The sequence below is a fragment of the Hypanus sabinus genome, chromosome 25, assembly GCF_030144855.1.
Source record: "Hypanus sabinus isolate sHypSab1 chromosome 25, sHypSab1.hap1, whole genome shotgun sequence".
NCBI lineage: Eukaryota > Metazoa > Chordata > Chondrichthyes > Myliobatiformes > Dasyatidae > Hypanus > Hypanus sabinus.
Window position 1 is genome coordinate 19221251 of NC_082730.1, and position 21229 is coordinate 19242479.

General features: G+C 41.5%; 1 protein-coding gene across 1 annotated transcript in view; it reads left to right on the forward strand.

The window, feature by feature from the left end:
• Window positions 1-1837: 1837 nt before the first annotated feature.
• The window catches only part of cntn2 (contactin 2), a 229430-nt gene continuing 210038 nt past the window's right edge, over window positions 1838-21229 (forward strand). The window contains exon 1 of the mRNA XM_059950245.1: window positions 1838-1963. The gene's annotated coding sequence lies outside the window, so the exon portion shown is untranslated. The remainder of the gene's footprint in view (window positions 1964-21229) is intronic.

The following is a 21229-nucleotide window of genomic DNA, read 5'->3' on the forward strand; positions in this document are numbered from 1 at the left end:
AAGATGTGTGTGAGAGTCAGGGACAGAGAGATTGAAGTGGGAGGAATTGGTAAAGGAGACAGGTTGTATGGGAAAAATTATGGAAGAGAGAAACACATACTATGTTTAAATATAGCTCTGTGTGTGTGAGAGAGAGAGAGAAACACAGACTGTTTGAATATAGCTCTGTGTGTTTAAGTGTGTATGTGAGAGAGAGAGAGAGAGAGAGAGAAAAAAACACAGGGTGTTTTGAATATAGCTGTGTGTGAGAGAGAGAGAGAGGGAAACACAGACTATGCTGAAATATAGCCGTGTGTGTGAGAGAGAGAGAGAGAAACACAGACTGTGTTTGAATATAGCTCTGTGTGTAAGTGTGTATGTGTGTGTGAGAGAGAGAGAGAGAGAGAGAGAGAGAGAGAGAGAGAGAGAGAGAAGCACAAGGTGTTTTGAATATAGCTGTGTGTGTGAGAGAGAGAGAAAAACAGTGTGTTTGAATATAGCTCTGTTTGTGTGTGTGTGTGTGAGAGAGAGAGAGAAACAGGGTGTTTTGAATATAGCTGTGTGTGTGAGAGAGAGAGAAACACAGGGTGTTTGAATATAGCTCTGTTTGTGTGTGTGTGTGTGTGTGTGTGTGTGAGAGAGAGAGAGAAACACAGGGTGTTTTGAATATAGCTGTGTGTGTGAGAGAGAGAGAAACAGGGTGTTTTGAATATAGCTGTGTGTGTATGTGTGTGTGTGAGAGAGAGAGAAACATAGAGTGTGTTTGATTATGTGAAAGAGAGAAAAAGGAAGAGATAAGTAGAAGGCTGAGAGAAGGTGAGGAGGAGAAGATGAAAGAACAAGAGAGGGAGTGTGAGGAAGGATGTCAGGGATTGAAGGAAGAAATAAGAGAAAGATAAGAGGAGTGTTAAAGAGGCAAAGGGAATGTAAGGGAAAGAGTGTGAATGACAAGTACATTAGACAGTCCACAAGTGAGACAATAAATGAAAGGGAAAAAGATGCATGAAAGAGAATGAAAGGGAATGGGAAAGAGAGTATGTGAGTGTGTAAGAGAAGTATGTGAGATTAATGATAGAGGGATTGAGAAAAAGTGAGAATGTAAGAAATGTAGTATGTTCTGAGCTGGTCACTGGAGCAGAGTCCTGTTACTCATTAGCCCACTTAGCCATTAAGTAAATTTGGCTTCTATCTGTATCTGACCGTCTCTGACCAAGCAACAGGCATGGTTCAAATGGCACCCTTAACAACACCAGCCGTAACATTCCCTGTAGCAGCTAAGAAGCAAACTTCAGAAAAAGAGAAAGAGAGAGAGAGAGAGAGAGAGAGAGAGAGAGAGAGAGAGAGAGAGAGAGAGAGAGAGAGAGAGAGAGAGAGAGAGAGAGAGAGAGAGAGAGAGAGAGAGAGAGAGAAGAGCGTATAGGTGTATGAGCAAGGAAGGAAGAAAAAAGAAAGTGGGTGAGAAAGAGGAAATGATAAGAAGGGAAGTGTGGGACAGAGAGGAAGTAAAAAAGAACTAGAGTCGTGAGTGAGGTAGAAAGAGTGAGGAAAAGAGAGAAAAGGATATTTAAGAGAGGGAGTGAAATAGAAAGAAGTTTGTGGGAAAGAATGAAAGAAAGAGAGAGCAAGGAGTGTATGAAAGAAATGGGAAGAGAAAAAGAGGTGGGCATGAAAGAATGTGAGAAAGTGATGGAGAAAGGGAGAGGGAGAGGATAACTGTGATGTAAATACTGTCAGTGTATGAATCATGCATGAAGAGCTCCTCTCAGTGGTCCTCGGGCTGAGCAAATGGAAGGCTCCCAGGAGCTGCTACGTTTACTGGAATAGGAGGAGCTCATCCTAGTGCAGTTGCTGCAGTGCCCAGTGAAACACATGCAGAGGGCTCTGAATAACATTTCGGGAAAGGGGGGAATCAAAAATATTCCTGACAGACTGGTACTCTGCTTCAAGGACGTGCAAAGGCTGCTGGAGTTCTTTGATGCTCAAGGTAGGGTCATCTTCTTCAATCAGTGCGTGCTCTTAATGAACGGGTCTGATTTTCTTTTGAATGCACATCTAAGGCAGCATTGTATCAGTGTCACTCATCCGCCTCTGAGATGAGCTGCAACGTTCTGTAGCACTGAGCACAGACCGCAGGCAAGCGTCTGCTGCCAGTATTTGTTGTACTGAAAGGCCACTGGACATTTCTGCCTATAATTCGGGATGGTTCGCCTGCAATGTGCAGCTGGGGAAAGAGGCTCGGTCACTTTCCATCGTGTCAGCATTCGTGCAGCATCCTCTAAGGCACCCGTTTCACCATATGGTACAGCCTTTCTGATCTCCCTCCCTCATTCTCGCTCTCTCCTCTCACCCTCTCCCTCTCTCTTCTCTCTCTCTCTCTCTCTCACTTTCTCTCTCTCTCTCTCTCTCTCTCTCTCTCTCTCTCTTTCTCTCTCTCTCTCTCCCCCTCTCTTTCACTCACTTTCTCTCTCACTTTTTCTCTCTCACTCTCTTTTACCCCTCTCTCTTTTTCTCTATCTCTCCCTCTCCCTCGTTCCCTCACTTACTCTGTCACTTTCCCTCGCTCTCCCGCTCACTTTCTCTCTCCTTATTTATCTTCCTCTCTCGTTTTTGCAGTTGCACGGCTTTTCATAGCCCTTCTTTGCTGTCCGTTTATATTTCGTTCTCATTATTCCATGTTCTGCCTCTTTTACTCTCACTCTCATTCTGTCCCATTCTCTCTTCTTTTTCTCTTTTTCATCCTTCTTCTTGTCCATTCTCTCTTTTTATCTCTCATTATTTCCCCCTCCCTGTGTTATTAGTTCTTTTATGCTTGCTCCACCTTTCTACTTGTCTTTTATTTAGCTCTCTCTCATCTCCCCTTGAACCCGCTTTCCCTCTACTCCCTTCTCCCTTCCTTTCCTTCACTCCCCAGTTTCACTCTGTACTTGTGTCCTCTCCCCATCCGTGTTTATTTTTATCATTCCCTTTCTCTTTTATTCCTTGCCACTTCCTCACTGTTCCTTTTCTCTCTTACTTCTTCACACACTCTCTCTTCCTCCTGCGTTCCTTCGCTGTCCTTCCCTCACTTTGATTCTTTTTCTCATCCTCCTTTATTTCTTTTTTCCTCACACTCACACTTCATATATATTCCCTCCAGATTCTATCTCCTTCATTCTCTTTCACATTCACTCTCTCTTTATCACTCACTTTTCCTCTTCCTCTGTGATTCTTTTTGTGCAATCTCCTTTTTTCTACTTCTTTCTCATTCCTTTAACACTCCCTCTCTCTTTCCTTCTCCTCCTATCAGTCTACCTCATTCTTTCACTCTTCTCTCTGCCCTCATTCTTAGCCTCCATCCATCTCCCCATCTACTTAATTTACCACTCCCCTTCTCCTTCTATCCCTCTTCTGTTCTTCCCTTTCCCTCTGATCTTATCCGTCCTTCTATCTTCCTCTCCCTGTCTATTTCTACCCCACTTTCTCCTCATTCTTTCCTGTCTTTCTCCATTCCTCAGCCTTTTCAACCACATGGTGTAGTATTTGCCAAGCAGCATGAATGTAAAATGTACAGTGACAACATCATTACCTATGAGCCTCTGGAAAGATTAATGTTGGTTTGCAATCCCATGATGTTACAGCAGCAGAATGTTGGCTGTTTTGCTTTTGGTTTGAACTCTGAGGCAATTTGGAGTCTAAAGAGTGAACGTAGTAACAATGGAATGCAATGTATTCTTTCGTTGTCAGTAATTAACAGAGCATGGCAGGCTGACCATACTCAAAGTGAGTGCCTTCATGAATGTCCCCTTCCGTTAAAATATGAAAAAACTCCAGATTATTTTATGGCACCCACTTCCTCATAAAAAAAACAAAAAACAGGCACTTTTAGTGTTCTGCTAAGGTCTGCTAAAGTAGCCAGAATCTTTTTCTCCCCAGTGTCTTTACGTAGAGAGCGGTAGATGCCTGAAACATGGTAGTGGAAGCCGATACGACAGTAGCATTTATGAATATGCAGGGAACGAGGGATGTGGATCATGAGCAGGCAGAAAGGATTAACTCAATTTGACATCAGGCTCAGCACAAAAAAGAGCCTGTCCATGTTTGTTGCTTAAACTGACCCTTTTTTCACAGAGTAACAAAGCAACAGCAAAGAGTTTGGCTCTTCCGCAGTATCTGGTGTTATTGATTGTCCAAGCCCCATCCTAGCTAAACCCACCAACCTTCAATAATGTGTACCCGTGACTCTCCCAATCCATAAGTCTAACAACATTCTTTCCACTGTCATGACTAGATGGAACATTACAGTGTGGTGCAGGGCTGGGGGGCCATAACTGTTGATTCATCCCATCCTCCCATAGTATTTGCAAGCAAGGGATTACCAAAGTCAAATAGAGTGTTTTCACTGGAGAAGGAGAGGGTTAAGAGGGGTTATACTGAGGAATTTAACTCTAAGAGGGAAATAGATAGGGAGCTATGACCTCAAGTTTTTATAGACCAGCGAGTCTTAAATCCGTGGTGGGAAAACTAATGGAGAGGACGCTTAGAGACAGGATTTCTGAGCATTTGGAGAAGCATGGTTTGATTAGGGATAGTGAGCCTGGCTTTGTGAGAAGCAGGTCATGCCTTGTGAGCCCGATTGACTTTTCAAAGAAGTAGGAAGAAAAACAAACTGATGAAGGTAGAGCAGTAGATGTGGCCCATATGGATTTTAGTAAAGCGGTCGACAAGGTTCCACATCGCAAGTTGGTTTAGAAAGTCAAGAGGCATGGTATCCATGGAAATTTGACTGTGTGGATTTGGAAATGGCTTATCCACAGAAGGTAGAGGGTGGCAGTAGATGGAGGTATTCTGTCTGGAGTTCAGTGACTACTGGTGTTCCACAGAGATCTATTCTGGGACTCCTGCTCTTTGTGTTTTTATAAATGACTTCGATGAGGAAGTGGAAGGGTGGGTTAGTAAATTTGCAAATGCCATGAAGGTCAGTGGTGCTGTGGATAGTGTGGAAGGTTGCCATAGGTTCATGGCAAGTTGCAGAGCTGGGTTGATAAGTGACAGGTGGAGTTCAATCTAGAGAGGTGTGAATGATTCACTTTGGAAGCTCAAACATGAAGGTTAATGGCAGGATTCTTAGCATTGTGGAGGAACAGAGAGATCTTGAGGTCCATCTCCATGGACCTTTCAAAGTTGTGCAAGTTGATAGGATGGTTAAGAAGGTGTATAGTGTGTTGGCCTTCATTAATCAGAGGTTGGAGTTCAAGAGCCGCGATGTAATGTTGCAACCCTATAAAACTCTGATTAGACTGCACTTAGAGTAATGTGCTCTGTTCTGATCATCTCATTATAGGAAGGATGTGAAAGCTTTAAAGAGAGCACAGAGGAGATTTATCAGGATGCTGCCTGGAATAGAGAACATGTTTTATGAAGACAGATTGAACAAGCTAGAGCTTTTCTCTTTGGAGTGAAGAAGGTGGAAAGGTGACCTGATATAGCTGTATAAGATGATAAGAGGCATAATAGGGTGGACAGCCAATGCCCTTTTCCCAGGATATTTTTAAGGTGTTTGGAGGAAAGTATAGGGGGGGATGCAGAGATAGGCTTTTTTTTTACAGAGAGTGGTGAGTGAATGGAACACATTGCCGGAGGTGGTGGTAGAGGCTGATACAACAGGGACATTTAAAAGACTCTTAGATAGGCAAATGGATGAAAGAAAAATGGAGGACTATTTGGGAGAGAAGGATTAAATCGATCAGGAGTAGGTTTAGTGATCACAACATCATGAGCTGAAAGCCCTATAATGTTTCAATGTTCTATAACTCTGAACATAGTGAACAGCCAATTATCATTCACAGAGCTAAAAAGGGATGCCAGGCAGTGATGTTGGAGAGTTTTGAAACATATGATGAATAACAGGGAGAATTAGATTGATTTCAAAATGGGGTTTGACAGTGAGTAGAATGCCAAGGACTGGGGAGAGTGCTATTGATGGTAAAGAAGAGGCAATTAAAAACTCCGAAACTGAAAGCAAAAATGAGAAACTGAGAAAGAATTATTCCTTAATAAAAATATTACAACAATACAGAGCTGGAAATCTAAAACAGAAAACTCTAGATTCAGATTCATTTATTTATCACACAGTGAAATGTATCATTTGCGTTAATAATCGACACACCTAAGGACGTGCTGGGGGAAGCCTGCAAATGTTGGCACACGGACTAGTCAGGCTAGTCAGGCCTTATCTGTGGAAAAAGAGAACAGAGTGAACATTTCATCTCGGAGTCCATGTGTTGCTCGAGCTGCTCACCCAGTCTCAGGACACCCAAAAGCACTTTGAAAGCTAAAGAAAGACTCTTGCAATCATGCCACAGTTGAAATACAGCCGCCAACTTGCAGGGAACAAAATCCCACAAGCAATAATAATCCGTCTAAGTGATGTTCACCGGGCAATAAATGTTATCCAGAAAAGAATTCACTGTTCATCTTGGATAGTGTTCTAGGATTACCTGTCTTCCTGATAATGCAGATGGACTAGTCATGATATACAATAAGTCTCATTTGAAAGGCAGTATCCCTCATAGTATAGCACATTTTCAGTACTACAGCAGGACATCTCCTGAATGATGTACTCTGTTCACATCTGCAGGACCGGAATCCAGAACCACATTGCTCAAAAGGGGGATCTCGTTAAAACCTATTGCATATTGAATGGTCTAAATAGCGTGGATTTGGAGAGGGTATTTCCAATAGTAGAAGAGTGTATGGCCACAGGTCCTCAGAACAGAAGGACATTCCTTTAGAGTGGAGATGAGGAGGAATTTATTTAGCCAGAGAGCCAGTGAATCTTCCAAATGGTGGTGGAGACCAAATCATTGTGTACTGTATATTTAAAGTGGAAGCTTCTTGATTTAAGTGATAGATTCTTGATTGGTCAGGGTGTTAAGGGTTATGGGAAGGAGACAGGTGAATCAGAATTAGAATCAGGTTTAATATCACTGTCATGTAAGTTGCTGTTCTGCCCTAGCAGTACATTGCGGTACATAATAATAGTAAAAAAGAGATTACAGTAATAATATATTTAAAAGGTTAAATTAAATAAGTAAGGAAAAAAGAAAAAAAAAGAGGCATTGTTCATTGATTCAATGTCCATTCAGAAATCTAATGACAGAGGGGAAAAGCTGTTTCTGAATTTGTTACCGCCTTCTCCTCCTAGTCCAAAGGAGAGCATGTCCTGGGTAATGGGGGCCCTTAAAGATGGATGATGTCTTTTTGAGGCATTGCTCCTCCAACATGTCCTGGATGCTATGGAGGCTAGTGGTCCATGACGGAGCGGGCTGAGTTCTCAACTCTCTGCAGCGTGCTTGGACCCTGTGCAGTAGTCCCCCTCCCACCCCACGCCCCCCAAGCCAGACGGTGGTGCGGCCGGTTAGAAAACTCTCCATAGAACATCTGTAGAAATTTGGGGGCGTCTTTGGTGACATACTGCATCTCCTCAAACTCCTAATGAAACCTAGCGGCTGGGTTGAAATGGTGGAGCACTTCGATGGACTGAACGGCCTAATTCTGTTCCTATGTCTATAAGTAAGAGTATTACCTTTTAGCCTACAACGGACCACTAGTGGTTCGCAAGTGTAGAATTGGTGTTGGGATGTGTTGGAACGACATGGTAGAGCAAGGTCGTGGAAAGACTGGGGACGCAACAATGTGGATTTGTCATTCAAGGGAATTCAGAAGTGTGATGGATGAGAATAAATGATTCACGAAGGTACACAGAAATGCGGAATCGGTTTGAATAAAGCTGTGATGCATTAAGGTTGCTGCTCCTCTGCCTTCAGCCCATTCGCGGCAGGTTGTTATTCAAAACACACAGCAACATCCGAGCCGAATTTGCAAAGCTAACACTTAGCGACAATGCCTCGTCCCAAATCCTTTCCGCGGCAGTACGGCTCATGAGCAGAGACTTTACCCATACTCTCGGATGGACGTAAAAAGATCCCGCAGCTCTTTCTGAAGGCGAGCGGGGATGTTGTGTCTCAATCGGCAATACTGAGGGGGGGGGGGGGGAATGATAATTTGGGCTTTCACTGCGTTACTGTTTGCAGGAGGACGTGGCTTATAATGCATGCTCCTGCACCTCCTGATGGTGACTGCTCGTTATGGGTGGTGAAGTGCTTTGGGGTGTTCTAAGCTTACGACGAGTGTTATATAAACGCAGATCTTTCTTACTGACGCCTGAGAGCTTGTAGCTTGCTGACTGAACAACCAGCATGCGAAAATGCTCACTGCTCACAGCCCTGCCTGCCCCGGATTCGCAATCCAATTATTTACCTTGCGTTTTGCCCCGTTCTGTTGAACTGGATTAGAATGTTATTTCAGTCTTACTCCCCTGGGCCCGCGCATTCAGAACATTAATTCCGTGTTAAAATCCTGCGCGAAGTCACGTGGTCTAAGCGACTGACAAGGTAAAGCCGGCAAAGCTTGGAGTTCCCAAACTCAAATTTCAGTCCTCTGGAGTATACACAGAAGCGGGTCATTGATAACATGTGAAGACAAGGCTTAGCGCTATGAGTTTCCTGCCTAATCGACAGTAAGTAATAAAGCCTATAAGGACACTGACAGTGAGGGATTTTCATTCTGCTTGTGCTGAGATGCATGAAGCAAAACAGAGCGGAATTACTGGAGTTAGGCTGTTGTCTCCACATTGCCCACAGGCTATAGACTTCTACGTGTATAGATTATTTTGCACTGAAGCCTTTCTTCAGATGAACATGTGAAACATGCAGAGAGTTCTCTCTGATGTTCTGGCAATAGTTATTCTTAACCAATATCATTACGATCATTATGTTCCTGACACACACACTGCTTGCTTTTCAATAGTCTCCCAGGTTCATTTGATCTAGGCTTCTGCTTACCCACCTCAGAAAGATATTAAAGAGTCGGGAAAAAGGTTCAAAGAGTAACTTCTGAGGCAAAAGTCTTAACGACGGACCCAAGTTTGTCGCAACTTTCTATTTTAAAAAATCGTGAATTTGTTCGTAATCACATTGATGGAACCAATTAGTCTTCAAATTGGTTGTTCTGTTCCCTCAATCACAACTTTTCAGAAACAATTCAGTATTTTGTCTAACGGACATATCATTTGGTGATTATAGTGGTTATGAGTGGCACCGTGGTCGGCGTTACCGCCTGGCCATGCCAACGAGATGGCGTTTGTTGATCGTCACCGTGGTGCCGGCATGGAGCTTGCATGTTTGCATGGCTGGATGAGTTTCCTTCCGCTCGCAAAAGATGCGTCATTTGATGAGGTAGCTGGTCACTGCAAGTTGGCCCTAGTCAAGGTGGGCAGCAGGAAAATAAAGGAGAGAGTTGACATAGAGATGTGAAAGAGAAAATGTGATAAAGGTGCATTAGTATCTGATGGTTGGCATGGACAAAATGGGCTGAATGGCCAGTTTTTGTACTGTATGATGCCATTGCCACCAAGCCCTTGAAATGATGGGCAACTAGTTTGAGTTCCATTTAAACTGTTTTGCTGACTGACGGTAATAAACAGAATGCTTGCCAAAGGAGCCAAGTGGGTAGCGTTAATTCCCATTGTGGTCTAACACAAGGTGATGGCATGCTTGCCTCCATTGCTAAGGCTTTTGCCTCAGAAGGTATTGTGTTTGAGCCCTATTCCAGACAATTAAATACCTTTCTGAGGTAGATAAACTGAAGCCCAGCTTGGGATACTATTGAAAAGCAATGAGAAAGCTCTCCCTGTGTCACAGCTAATCTAGATTTTTTAAGAAATGATAAATTTGATCATAATCATATTTACAGGACCAAGCAGCTTCTAGTTGGCTGCTCTGTACTCTCTAAGTCACAACATTTCAGAGACAATTAATTATTTTATAAAGGTCTTTGGAACATCCTGAGATCAGGAAAGGTGATACATAAATACAATTTCATTCTCTATAACATTATTCCATCAGTAGACATTTAAGGGGGGATGTGAATGGAAGGAAAACTATTAGGAAGTTGCTATCTCTTCATTTGGAATGATAGGTGAATCGATATTCTTCAGAGTAGACACAGCAGGGTAAAAAAAAAGCCTTTATCCCTTTACAATCATTTAAAAAGTAAGCAGCCTTATTATTGAAAGGCTGGCTCAAGTATATTGAGCATTAGAACATCCATCGATGTCAAGATCCCATAAGGATCAGGTCCAGCTGGGTATTCAGGAACCTGAAGATTGAAATACTTGTCAAAGTCAACTACCAGATCAGATAGCGAGCACAGTAAAAGGTTTGCAAGGTAGTAATTTTGGCCATTTCATGCTCTCTGGAAGATAAGTGAGAGGATTTGGGATGTATAAAGAACTGCAAGCACTCTGAAAATAATTAGCCCAGGTAGTTGATTTAAAGTCAAGTTGATGCATTTGGAAAAATTGTGTTTATTTCTTTTACAGCCACCAGCAGACATACTCTTTTTTTTGGATTTTGAAGTGGAAAGGCAAGGGTGATGAGAATTGTCTTCTCTCTTCTGTTAACTGTAACAATGTTCTTAGCAAAGTTATTGAAGAAATCCATCAGTAAACTCTTCATGTCTTCTCGGGTAAATTTGGGTTTGTTTTCTCTGGAGTGAGGAGAAGCCTGTTAGAAGTTTGTAAAATTTTAAGAAAGGTAGATAGGATAGACAGAACCTCTCCTGGGGTAGAAAGACCAGGTACTAGAGGCTAGAGGATGTAAGAGGACGATGGGGGTATTTCAAAGGAGATGTGTGGAACAGGATTTTTACACAGTGAGTGGTGGATGGCTGGAACCAGCTGCCTTAGGGTAGTGGTGGAAGCAAATGTAATCATGGGGTTTAAGAAACAGTTAGGTAGACACATGGATGTACAGGGAAAGGAGGGATATGGATCACATATAGGCACAAGCCATTTAGTTTAATTCAGCATTGTGCTTGGTGTTGACATCATAGGCCGAAGACCTTGTGCTGTGCTGCACTGTTCTAGGTTCTAAAACAAAACACCTACACACACTATCTTCCCAAGATGCTTATTCTTCAGCATTTTTGCACCAAAGGTAATTTCTTTTCACCCATTCACAAGATGGGCAAGTGCATTTTTAAAATGAGCATTTATTGCCCTTCGTCGTCTGTCCGTAAGAAGGCAGTAGTAAACAGCATGGTTCAGAATGGTAAGCAGCATGTTCAAGCTGTGCAAGTCCTTTGTGAGGGAATTGCTCCCACTGTTCCATTGACTCAGGAGTTGCAGGATTTTCACCAATAAAGGAAAATATGTTTTCATTTCAAGTTTCTGTTTGACTTGTCAGTGAGATTGGATCCCCCTGCAGCCATTGACTTTATCTGGGTTGTTGGTAGGTGCTGTCAAAAAAGTCTTGACAAAATAAATAGGTGCAGTTACTGTACTCATCAGTCATCAAAGTAAATCCTGTTAGCATTACATCTCATTCATTAAAGGTAATTTAATTCTTCCACTGAAACCATCTTTCTTCATAGGCTGACACCACGAAGTGTTGCACTAACCATGACTCTACCATGTCAGCAATACCATACTGTGCTTTACTGAAGTACTATCAAAGACCAAGGAGAGCTGAGGCCAGATAACCAAAAGATTAGTTAGTTAGCCTTTAAGTGACACCATAAGGGAGGAAAGAAATGCATCTAGAAGGAAATTCTTCAGGTCTCCAACAATTAAGATGCAGCTACCAATAACACTGGACAACAAATTTTTTCGAAAGTGTTGCTTCCTCAGAATTTTTTTTGTTTATGATAGACCGCTTGAAGCTGAACACAAATGTAATTTCAGACTAGTTGTATCACATAGGAATTTGGAGAAACAGGAAATTAACTTTTGAGTATTATGCATTTAATTGCATACCAGGTGTGATGTTTTGCAATAGGTCAACTAAACTAAAAATGTTTTGTTGATGATTTTCATTTGTACTCAGTGTCTGAGGCTTCTTGCTTAAGTGCCCAACAATAATCAGCCAGCATTGATGAATTCCAGTTGCCTGATACTGTTTCTCCATGACTGCAATGTCCTGGTGAAAACTTTCACCATGTTCATCACAGACAGCACCAAGATTTGCAAAGAAGAGCCTAAGAGGAATGGAGAAAATGAATCTTTATTGACATATTGCACTTCATGCTTTCACTTTACATTGTGGGCAACATTTTAATTGACGTGAATCATGAATTGAAATTACAAATATAGGCGATTTTTAATGGTGTGTGATAGGGAAACTTCATGGTAATTTTCATGATCAGCAGCCCAAAATCCATAAGATACACCCACAGGTATTCAAGAAGCAAAATCTTTGCTGTCCAGTGTAACCAAGAGGCCAGATTTGAAGAATTTTGTTTCCTCAGTGTTGAGCATGACAGAACTAGGGAGGGGCGATGCCATGAACAAAGTTAAAAATAACTTTTGCTTAACTAGGAATCAGATGGTGCAGGGGTGGTAGAGATGAACTTGATAAAGATACCAAATGTACCATTGTTAAGTTTTCTAATGACACAAAGAAATGTAAGAGAGTAAGTTATGAAGACGACAGAAGGAGACCTCCAACAGATATTGGCATGTTAAGTGAATGGCCAAAGTTCTTACAAATTGACGATTATGTGGACTGATAATTTTATCAGGAAAAGTTTTAAAAATAGGAAGTGCAAGATCTAAGTGTGAGATACTGCAGAGCTCTCACAGAATCCTGCTGCATGACGTGCATAATTTGTCAAGAATTGGTACAGATATAGCAGGAAATACTGAGAGTTAAAAATGACTGTAAGAATTGAATGGAAAGCTAGGGAGATTGTACTTCATCTGTGAAGCCTTGTATGCAGTATTGCTCTCTTTACCTTGGTAAGGAATTTAATGCATCCTCACATTTCGGAGAGTTTTATTCAACTCAGTTTTAGAATGGATGGGTTGCCCTATGAGAAAAGGTTGGAGAGGCTGGACTTGTATTCATTACAGTTTAGGAGCAGGAAAGGACCTGACTGAGGTGATCCAGACAGGGTGGATGTGAAGGAGATCTTTCCTCCTCTGGGAGAACCACTGATTAAAATCAGAGGTTAAGACAAAAGATGAGGCAACATTTTATTCTCAGAGGGTCATGAATGTTAGTAAATCTCTTCAAAGTGTGTTGGAAAGGGCGGGGGCTTTGAATATTTTAAAAGCAGGGTTAAATGCATATTTTCAAGGAAAGGGTGGAAGGAAACTCAGTGCTGAGGTTACAATAATAAAATCAAGTGTTTAATTAAATACGGGAGCATGCTCTAGAGACTAAGTGACCTCTTTTGCTCCTAATTTGCATGATCATATCTATAGTAATATGTTGGTATCCCTATATGAACAATGACGTTGTCATATGAATTAGGATTACTGATAAAGTCTCAGAGCATCGAGCCCGGCTCTTCAACCTAGCTGGTAGTTCCCTTCCAGGTGATGTGTACATGAAGGTATGGTATGAGAGAAACTGACAGGAAGTAAGAAATATTTAGAAGATAGTTCTATTGAAAATATGGGGCCAAAAAGAAGGAACACACTTGTCAGTCCCAACCTAGTGATTCTCCGTTTCCCATCACTGCATGAGAAATAACTTGCATGCACCTTAATATGGAACTATAATGTTCCTGAATTTCAGAGCTAAACATCTCATTAAAAAGCATCTGATGCTTTGAAGAATGACTTGAATCTGACAGTACAGCCGAGGCCTGTTTGTATGATCTGGTTTCATACTACGCATCCGGCAAATGGAGGTTTCTGCCATTAGGAGGTTTTTTTATGCACCAGTGGAGGTTTTACATATATGAATATATTAAAGCGGTAGTAAACAGCATGGTTCAGAATGTTAAAGAGCATGTTCAAGCTGTCGTGAGGGAATTGCTCCCATGGTTTCGTTGACTCAAGAGCTGCAGGATTTTCAGCAATGAGGGAAAACATATTTTTGATTCAGGGCGCTGTGTGACTTGTAGGTGAGAGTGGATCCTCCTGTGGCCTCTGACTTCATCTGGGCTGTTGGTAGATGCTGTTGAAAAAGTCTTGACAAAATAAACAGGTGTAGTTGCTCATCTGTTAGGGATTGGATCTCATTCATCAAAGTGAATCCTGGTAGCATCACATCTTACTCATTAAACTTATTCAGGTAATTCCGCTTCCGCTGAAACCATCTTTCTTCGCAGGTGGACACCATGAAGTATTACAGTAACCATGACACTACCACGTCACTACCACGTCACCCATGCTGTACTGTGCTTTACCAGAGTACTATTAAGGACCAAGATGAGAAGCAAGATGACCAAATGATTGTTTTTTGCTGTGTGCACTCAGTGGGCATTTTATTAAGTATACCCGTAGACTTGTTTGTCAAAGCAATATCTAATCAGCCAATTGTGTGGCAGCAACTCAATGCATAAAAGCATGCAAACATGACCAGGAGTTTCAGTTATTGTTCAGAATGGGGAAGAACTGTGATCGAAGTGACTTTGACCTTGAAATGATTGTTGGTGCCAGACAGGGTGGTTTGCGTATTTTAGTAGCTGCTGATCTGGAATTTACATTCACAGCAGTCTCTAGAATTTGCAGAGAATTGTGCAAAAAACTAACAAAAAAGTTTCTAGTGAGCAGCAGAAATGTGTTAATGACAAAGGTCAGAAGTGAATAGCCAGACTGGTTCAAGCTGACAGAAATGTGACTGTAACTCCAATAGCCACATGCTACAACAGTGCAGAAGAGCATCTTTGAATGCACAACACCTTGAAGTGGTTGACTACAGCAGCAGAAGACCACAAAGATACACTCAGTGGCCACTTTATTAGGTACAGGAAATGGAGCTACCTTATAATGTGGCCACTGAGTGTATATATAAAACTCTAATGGAGCAAAATAAAAATATTAAATATTAATTTGTCTTTGATCCTTCAGTTAAATTTGAAGAAACTTGGAGACCATTTATTCAACATTTTCATATGAGTTAAATTGTCTTTTCCTAAATCTCACTTTTATTATCCTTAATTATTTGGATGGAGGTACGGAGTTATTGGCACTACTGTGTATATTTGACATAATGCAATGGCCCATGTTGGTTAGTGTTTTTTCCCTTTTTTGGGGTTTTTTAAAAATTTCTTTTGTTCATAAATACTTTGAGTTTGGGAGGTTATATATATTGATTATCATATATTTGAATGCCTACTTACACTATTAACTATGTACTCTCAAACTCTCTGTATTCATGTTTCATTTATGTTTGCTTAAAAATTAATAAAAAGATTTAAAAAGAAAGAAAAATATTAAGAAGAAAAGCTAGAGGGGTTCAATTCTCACTGCTGTCTGTACAAAGTTTGTAATTTCTCACCGTGACCAGGTGGATTTCTTCCCACAATCCAAAAGTACAGGTTAGGGTTAGTGAGTTGTGGACATGCTATGCTGGTGCTGGACGACACTTGTGCGCTGTTTTGATTTGACGCAAATGACGCATTTCACCGCACGTGTTGATGTTCATATGACAAATAAATGATCTGATCATTAATCTCTTTTACGTATCTCTTTTGAATTTCAATGGAGGGGTTGTTCTGGAGGATATGAAGGATTGTGACAAACTAATTTATGTAAATACCACACACAGATAGATGCACAGTGAAAATATATTAACATTCAGGTAGTTATACAGGAGCATTATATTTACTTAAAAGCATATAAACTTAGAGACAGAAGTAGATAACCCAAGCACACATATAGGAAAGATTATGCAATGACTTTTAATGCTTTTTAGAGAGAAGCATTTACTGTTTAATAATATCTCTGCTAATTGTTTTCAATACATAAATACCAACAAACACTACTCAGAGAAATAATCATGATTGAAATGAGGGTATGCTCTTGTTCTTAATGCAGTCTTTGCGACATTGCCTCAATTGAATATCATGTTAAGCCATTATCTACCATCTACTCTGATGTCAATAAGAATTTTTGCACAGATTCTGTTCTTTATTTTGTTTTGCTTGAGGGAAACTGGAAGTGGATTCACTCTTGGGTTTATATGTTTCATCTGGTTTTTGGCTGAGAAAGCTGGAAAGAAGACGTATTCACACGAATCCTTCCTTCCCACGTAGTTTGCTGTGGTCGGTGCTCTTGGTTCTGAATCTGAAGGTTGTGGGTTGAAGCTCTGCTCCAGAGAGTTAAGGCCAAATCTGGGTTGATACTCCTAGTGAAAATGTCAGAGGTTCTATCTTTTAGCTCAGATGATAAGCCAAGGCTTCATCACTGTGGTGAACTATGTGCCTGTCGGGACACGCCCCTGCTGACTGCTCCTGTGGCTCCTCCCACAGGCCCCTGTATAAAGGAGACCTGCGGCCTGAAGATCGGCCTCAGTCTCCAGGACCTTGTATGATAGACACTCACTCCTGGTTCCTTCTTCCAGTCAATAAAAGCCGATATCTCGCCTACGTCTCAGTGTGAGTTATTGATGGTGCATCAATCACCTTTCTTAAATGGTCACAAAAGATTCCATGGAACAAGGTCAAAGAAATTCTCCATGGTATATTTTAACTACTATTTATCCCCCAACCTATATGAATAAATACTAACAGATGATCACATTCTTTCTTCTGAGATAGATATGTTGCTCCTGCACATTCTCCTTTAAAATAGTAGCTATTCTTCAATGTGTTAGCAATGTAATATTGCTGGTCCATAAAATAGCTGGTCCATGGCTCAAGCAGCATTAATGGGCAAATCAGGTCAAGACACCTCACCTGGAAAGATAAGAGGAGAGATAGTCCGCATATAGAATTGGAGGGAGGGGTGGAGTTAAAGCATGGTAATGCAGCGGTTAGCACAACGCTTTACAGTCCCATCAACCCAGATTTAATTCTTGCCACTGCTTGTGATGATCTTGGACATTCTCCCCATGACCACGTGGGTTTCTCCTGGGTGCTTCAGTTTCTCCCACAGTCCAGAGATGTACAAGTTAGTAGGTTAATTGGTCATTGTAAATTGTCCTGTGATTAGGCTAGGGATTTAACCCTGGAGGGATTGCTGGGCAGTATGACTTGAGGGGCCAGAAGGGTCTATCCCAAACTGTACCTCAATATAAAGTTATAGATCGATCCAGATGGAGGGAGAGTGATAAGAAGGTGGAGGAGAGGAGATTAGGAATAGTGCCCGAAGGTGGGAGGTGACAGCTGGAAGTGACAAAGGGCTGAGCACAGTAGAACCTGACAGGAGCAGAAGGTGGAGCAGGGTATCAAGGGAGGTGCAGGGAGGAGAGTGGTAAGGGTAGCGAGTGGAATGAGTGATGTGCAAAGGAGGGGAAACAGATGGGGTGAAGGGTGATGGTGTGAATGTAGGAAGAACTGGGTGGATCAGGAGAGAGAAAAGGAACAGAGTCAGCAGTTTGGAGAAGTTGGAGAATTCGGTGTTCAAGTAGTCAGGATGCTGTATTTTGGAATATTCTAAGGTTCTGAAAGGCATTATAATGTTCTTCCTTGACTATTTTTCAATACTCTTAAGCATAATAATAATCTGTAAATAACTGAATTGCAATTATCTCCCAGAGGCTGACCATTGCTTATTTGAGCATTTTTTCCTACTTTCATTCTTGTTCTATTTATCCCCTTCATTTTACACAATAATAAGCCATTCAGATCTACACAGAAAATAACACGGTTGCTGCCTTTAAGTCTTTCTAGTGAAAATTGCCATAGTCTGCAGCCATTAAATACACAAATCTGTGGTATTTGCTAAAAAAAATATCATGCTGTGTTAAGCTGCCAGTCCTGTCTTTCATGGTAGTTTTTGCATTCATTTCCAATAGGCTAGGGCCATGGACAGGTTACAGAATCCCAGATGATTTCTGTCGCAGTCACAATTTAGGAAGTCTCTAATAATAGGATAGTGGAGGAGGCAGAATTACTGTGGAGGAGCATGGTTCTGTGGTCTTAACTGATTCATACAGGACAGGAGAAAATGTTTATGATAAACCCCCGAGTACAGTGAGACAAGCATAGTGAAACGTTAGTATTGTACAGAGAGCACCAGCATCAAGTGGCAATGCATTGTGCAGACGGAACAGTCCATGTGATAGTTGTGCAATTAATCTCATGATCACATGGGATGGAAGAGTAATAGACTGCTGGAAATAGATGTTAAATCTTACAGAGCGTTAACATACCAGGGCTGTATAATCTGTGAAAAGATTCACAAGGATCATCAGGACTGTAGGACTTGAGTTATAAGGGAGAGACTAGATAGGATGGAGTTCTTTTCCCTAGAGCATAAGAGGCTGTGGGATGAGTTTATTGAAGTATATTGTATCATAAGGTGGATTGTCTTCTTCCCAGGATAAGGGAGTCTAAAACTGGAGGATATAGATTAAGGCGGTGTTTCCTAACCTAGGATCTACAGACCCCTCAGTTAATGGTAAGGGTCCATGGCATAAAAAAAAGGTTGGGAACCCCTGATTTAAGTTGAGATGAGAAATATTTAAGAGCGGCAAATACTTGACACTGAAAATGTTGAGTATATGCTGTTGCGTGAATGAAGTCACCAGAGGAAATTACTGGTAGATATAAAGCAGCTTCTTTATTCGACAAAACAAGGTACAGCAGGCATCATATGGAGATGCTTTTGGTGGACAGGTCTCGCTGAACCAACACGGGGTTCGGTATTTGATGTGCCAAACATCAAAGTACAGCTCCATATTTACAATGTGTGGACAATGCTTTCTTTGAAACTACGTACAACCTTCACCGCTCCTGATTCACTTCCCCACCAGAGACATCCATCTGAATTTTAATCAGCGTGGTCTGGACCGGGACTCACAGCTTTTAGTAACCCATTGTTCAGAGCTGCACTCCAAATTAAATCCGCAATACAACATTCAGATGTGAAGACTGGTAGCCAAAGTCAATTGCTAAATGTATATATGCTAAACCCATAATCGCTCTAACATATGCAGTGAACTGACAGGTATTTGGATTGAAAAGGATTTAAATGATATGGGTCAAACACTGGCAAGTGCGAATAGATGACAGTGGCGTCTTGGTTAGCATGGACAAGCTGGGCCGAAGGGCCTGATTCTGTGCTGATTAACTCAGTGACTCTCTGATAATAATTGTACCTCTGTGGTACAAAGCTGTCATTGCTCAGTGCCCATTAACAGGCAGAATTCAGAGTATTGAAGTGATGGGAAAAGTATAGAATGCAAACTGCTGATCAGACTGTGATATATGTATTTATGATAGGAAAATGTAACAATCTCATCTGCTGCATGCTTTCTTATCAGTGCCTGCACTTTAGCAATGTAAAACAAGAGCCAAAGGTCCATATTAAATTATTCAGTCTGTGCATTTAGGTATGTGTAAAATTACTCTCTTCCCTCCTTAGACAATTCCATGTCATCCAAAGCTTGCAGGGTATGATTTATATTCTGAAGTACTCCATTTTTACAGGCAATTCTTGGACAGCATTCCATGACACTTCACAGGCAAGCCCATGAGCGGAGAAATAAGAGCTGATGACCAAAAGCTTTACCTGAAATGTAGGCTTTAAAAAACATTCTAAAGGCGCAAGAAACATGGCGAACTTTGGGAAAGCGAGTTAGGGCCGTAATTAGGGGGAAATACGCCATTTCCTTGGAGCAATTAAAATCAGAGGTACAAAGGATCAGAATCGGAGGCATGAAGAGATTGATGAGGGTTACGGGGGTAGGGCAGGGAGAGGTCATGGAATATTTAATAAAAACAGTGAGAATTTTAAAAAACCTTCACCTTTTATACAAGTTAATATCAAAAATTATAGAAAAGATTAAAGATCTGCTTTATTTTTTCACATGTGCATCGAAGAATGAAATGCATCATTTGTGTCAACAGCCAACGTTGTCCAAGGATTGTACTCGCCCACAATTGTCTCCACACTTCTGGCACCAACATAGCATGCCCTCAACTTACTAACCCTAACCCATATGCCTCTGCAATGCGAGGAAACTGAAGGAAACCCACACATTCACAGAAGGAGCAAACAAACTCCTTACAGACAGCAGCGGAAATTGAACCAAGACGCTGGCACTGTAAAGTGTTACACTGATCGTTAATCTACCATGCCTTCCCCACCCCCATTACCATACCTAACCTAAATAAAGATTCATCTGCGTTAGATCAACTGTTAATGAAAAAACTGTGAACAAGTAATAATCTCAGAGAAGAAGTGGCTCTGCATATAGGGGGCGGGGGTGCACCCGCACACTGAAGTGGCGATAAGTAGTTTGTAGTTTGTGATCCACTAGAGCAATATTGAGGCAGGATTGGATTTGCGAGCAAATTACCAGGAGACAGTAAGAGAGGAGGAGATTGTGTTGAAGTTGGGCTAGATCAGAAAACCTGCTGGGTTGTGATGATATTAAAACCAACAATAAATATATTATTTGCGATTCTTCTGAGGCAGGACTGGATAAAATATTATCCAGATGAAGATAACACAAGATTCTCATCAATTATACCAAATGGTTTAAGATGTAGCCCAAAAACAACATGGCCAAAATAAAATCTGCAATTTTTCCAGTGTTGTAGAATCTTACTGTAAATCATACCTCATTTATTAAGAGCTTAATGACATGATATTCATTGAATAACTAGAGAGTGCAGCAAATGATTGGAGAGCAACACACACAAAATGCTGGAGGAACTCAGCAGGCCAGGCAGCATCTATGGAGGGGAACAGTCAACGCTTTGTGCCTTTGGCAAAACAGTCCTGCTGAAGAGTTTCAGCCTGAAGCGTCAACCATACTCTTTCCCATAGATGCTGTCTGGCCTGCTGAGTTCCTCCAGCATTTGGTGTGTGTTGCTTGGATTTCTAGCATCTGTAGATTTTCTCTTATAAGTGATTGGAGATAATACTTTTCTTTATATATGTACCGTGGGGCAGTATGGTAGCATAGTTGTTAGCACAACGCTTTACAGCACCAGCAAATCAGGTTCAATGCCCACTGCTATCTGTAAGGAGTTTGTACATTCTCTCTGTGACCATGTGGGTTTCCTCCAGTTTCATCCCCCAGTCCATAGACGTACCAGTTGGTAGGTTAATTGGTCATTGTAAAGTGTCCCGTGATTAGGCTAGGGTTGACTCTTGGAGGATCAGAGGGATCTTGGGGTCTGAGTCCGTAGGACGCTCAAGTCTGCTGCACAGGTTGACTCTGTGGCTAAGAAAGCATACGGTTCATCAATCATGGGATTGAGTTTAGGAGCTGAGAGGTAATGTTGCAGTTACATAGGACCCTGG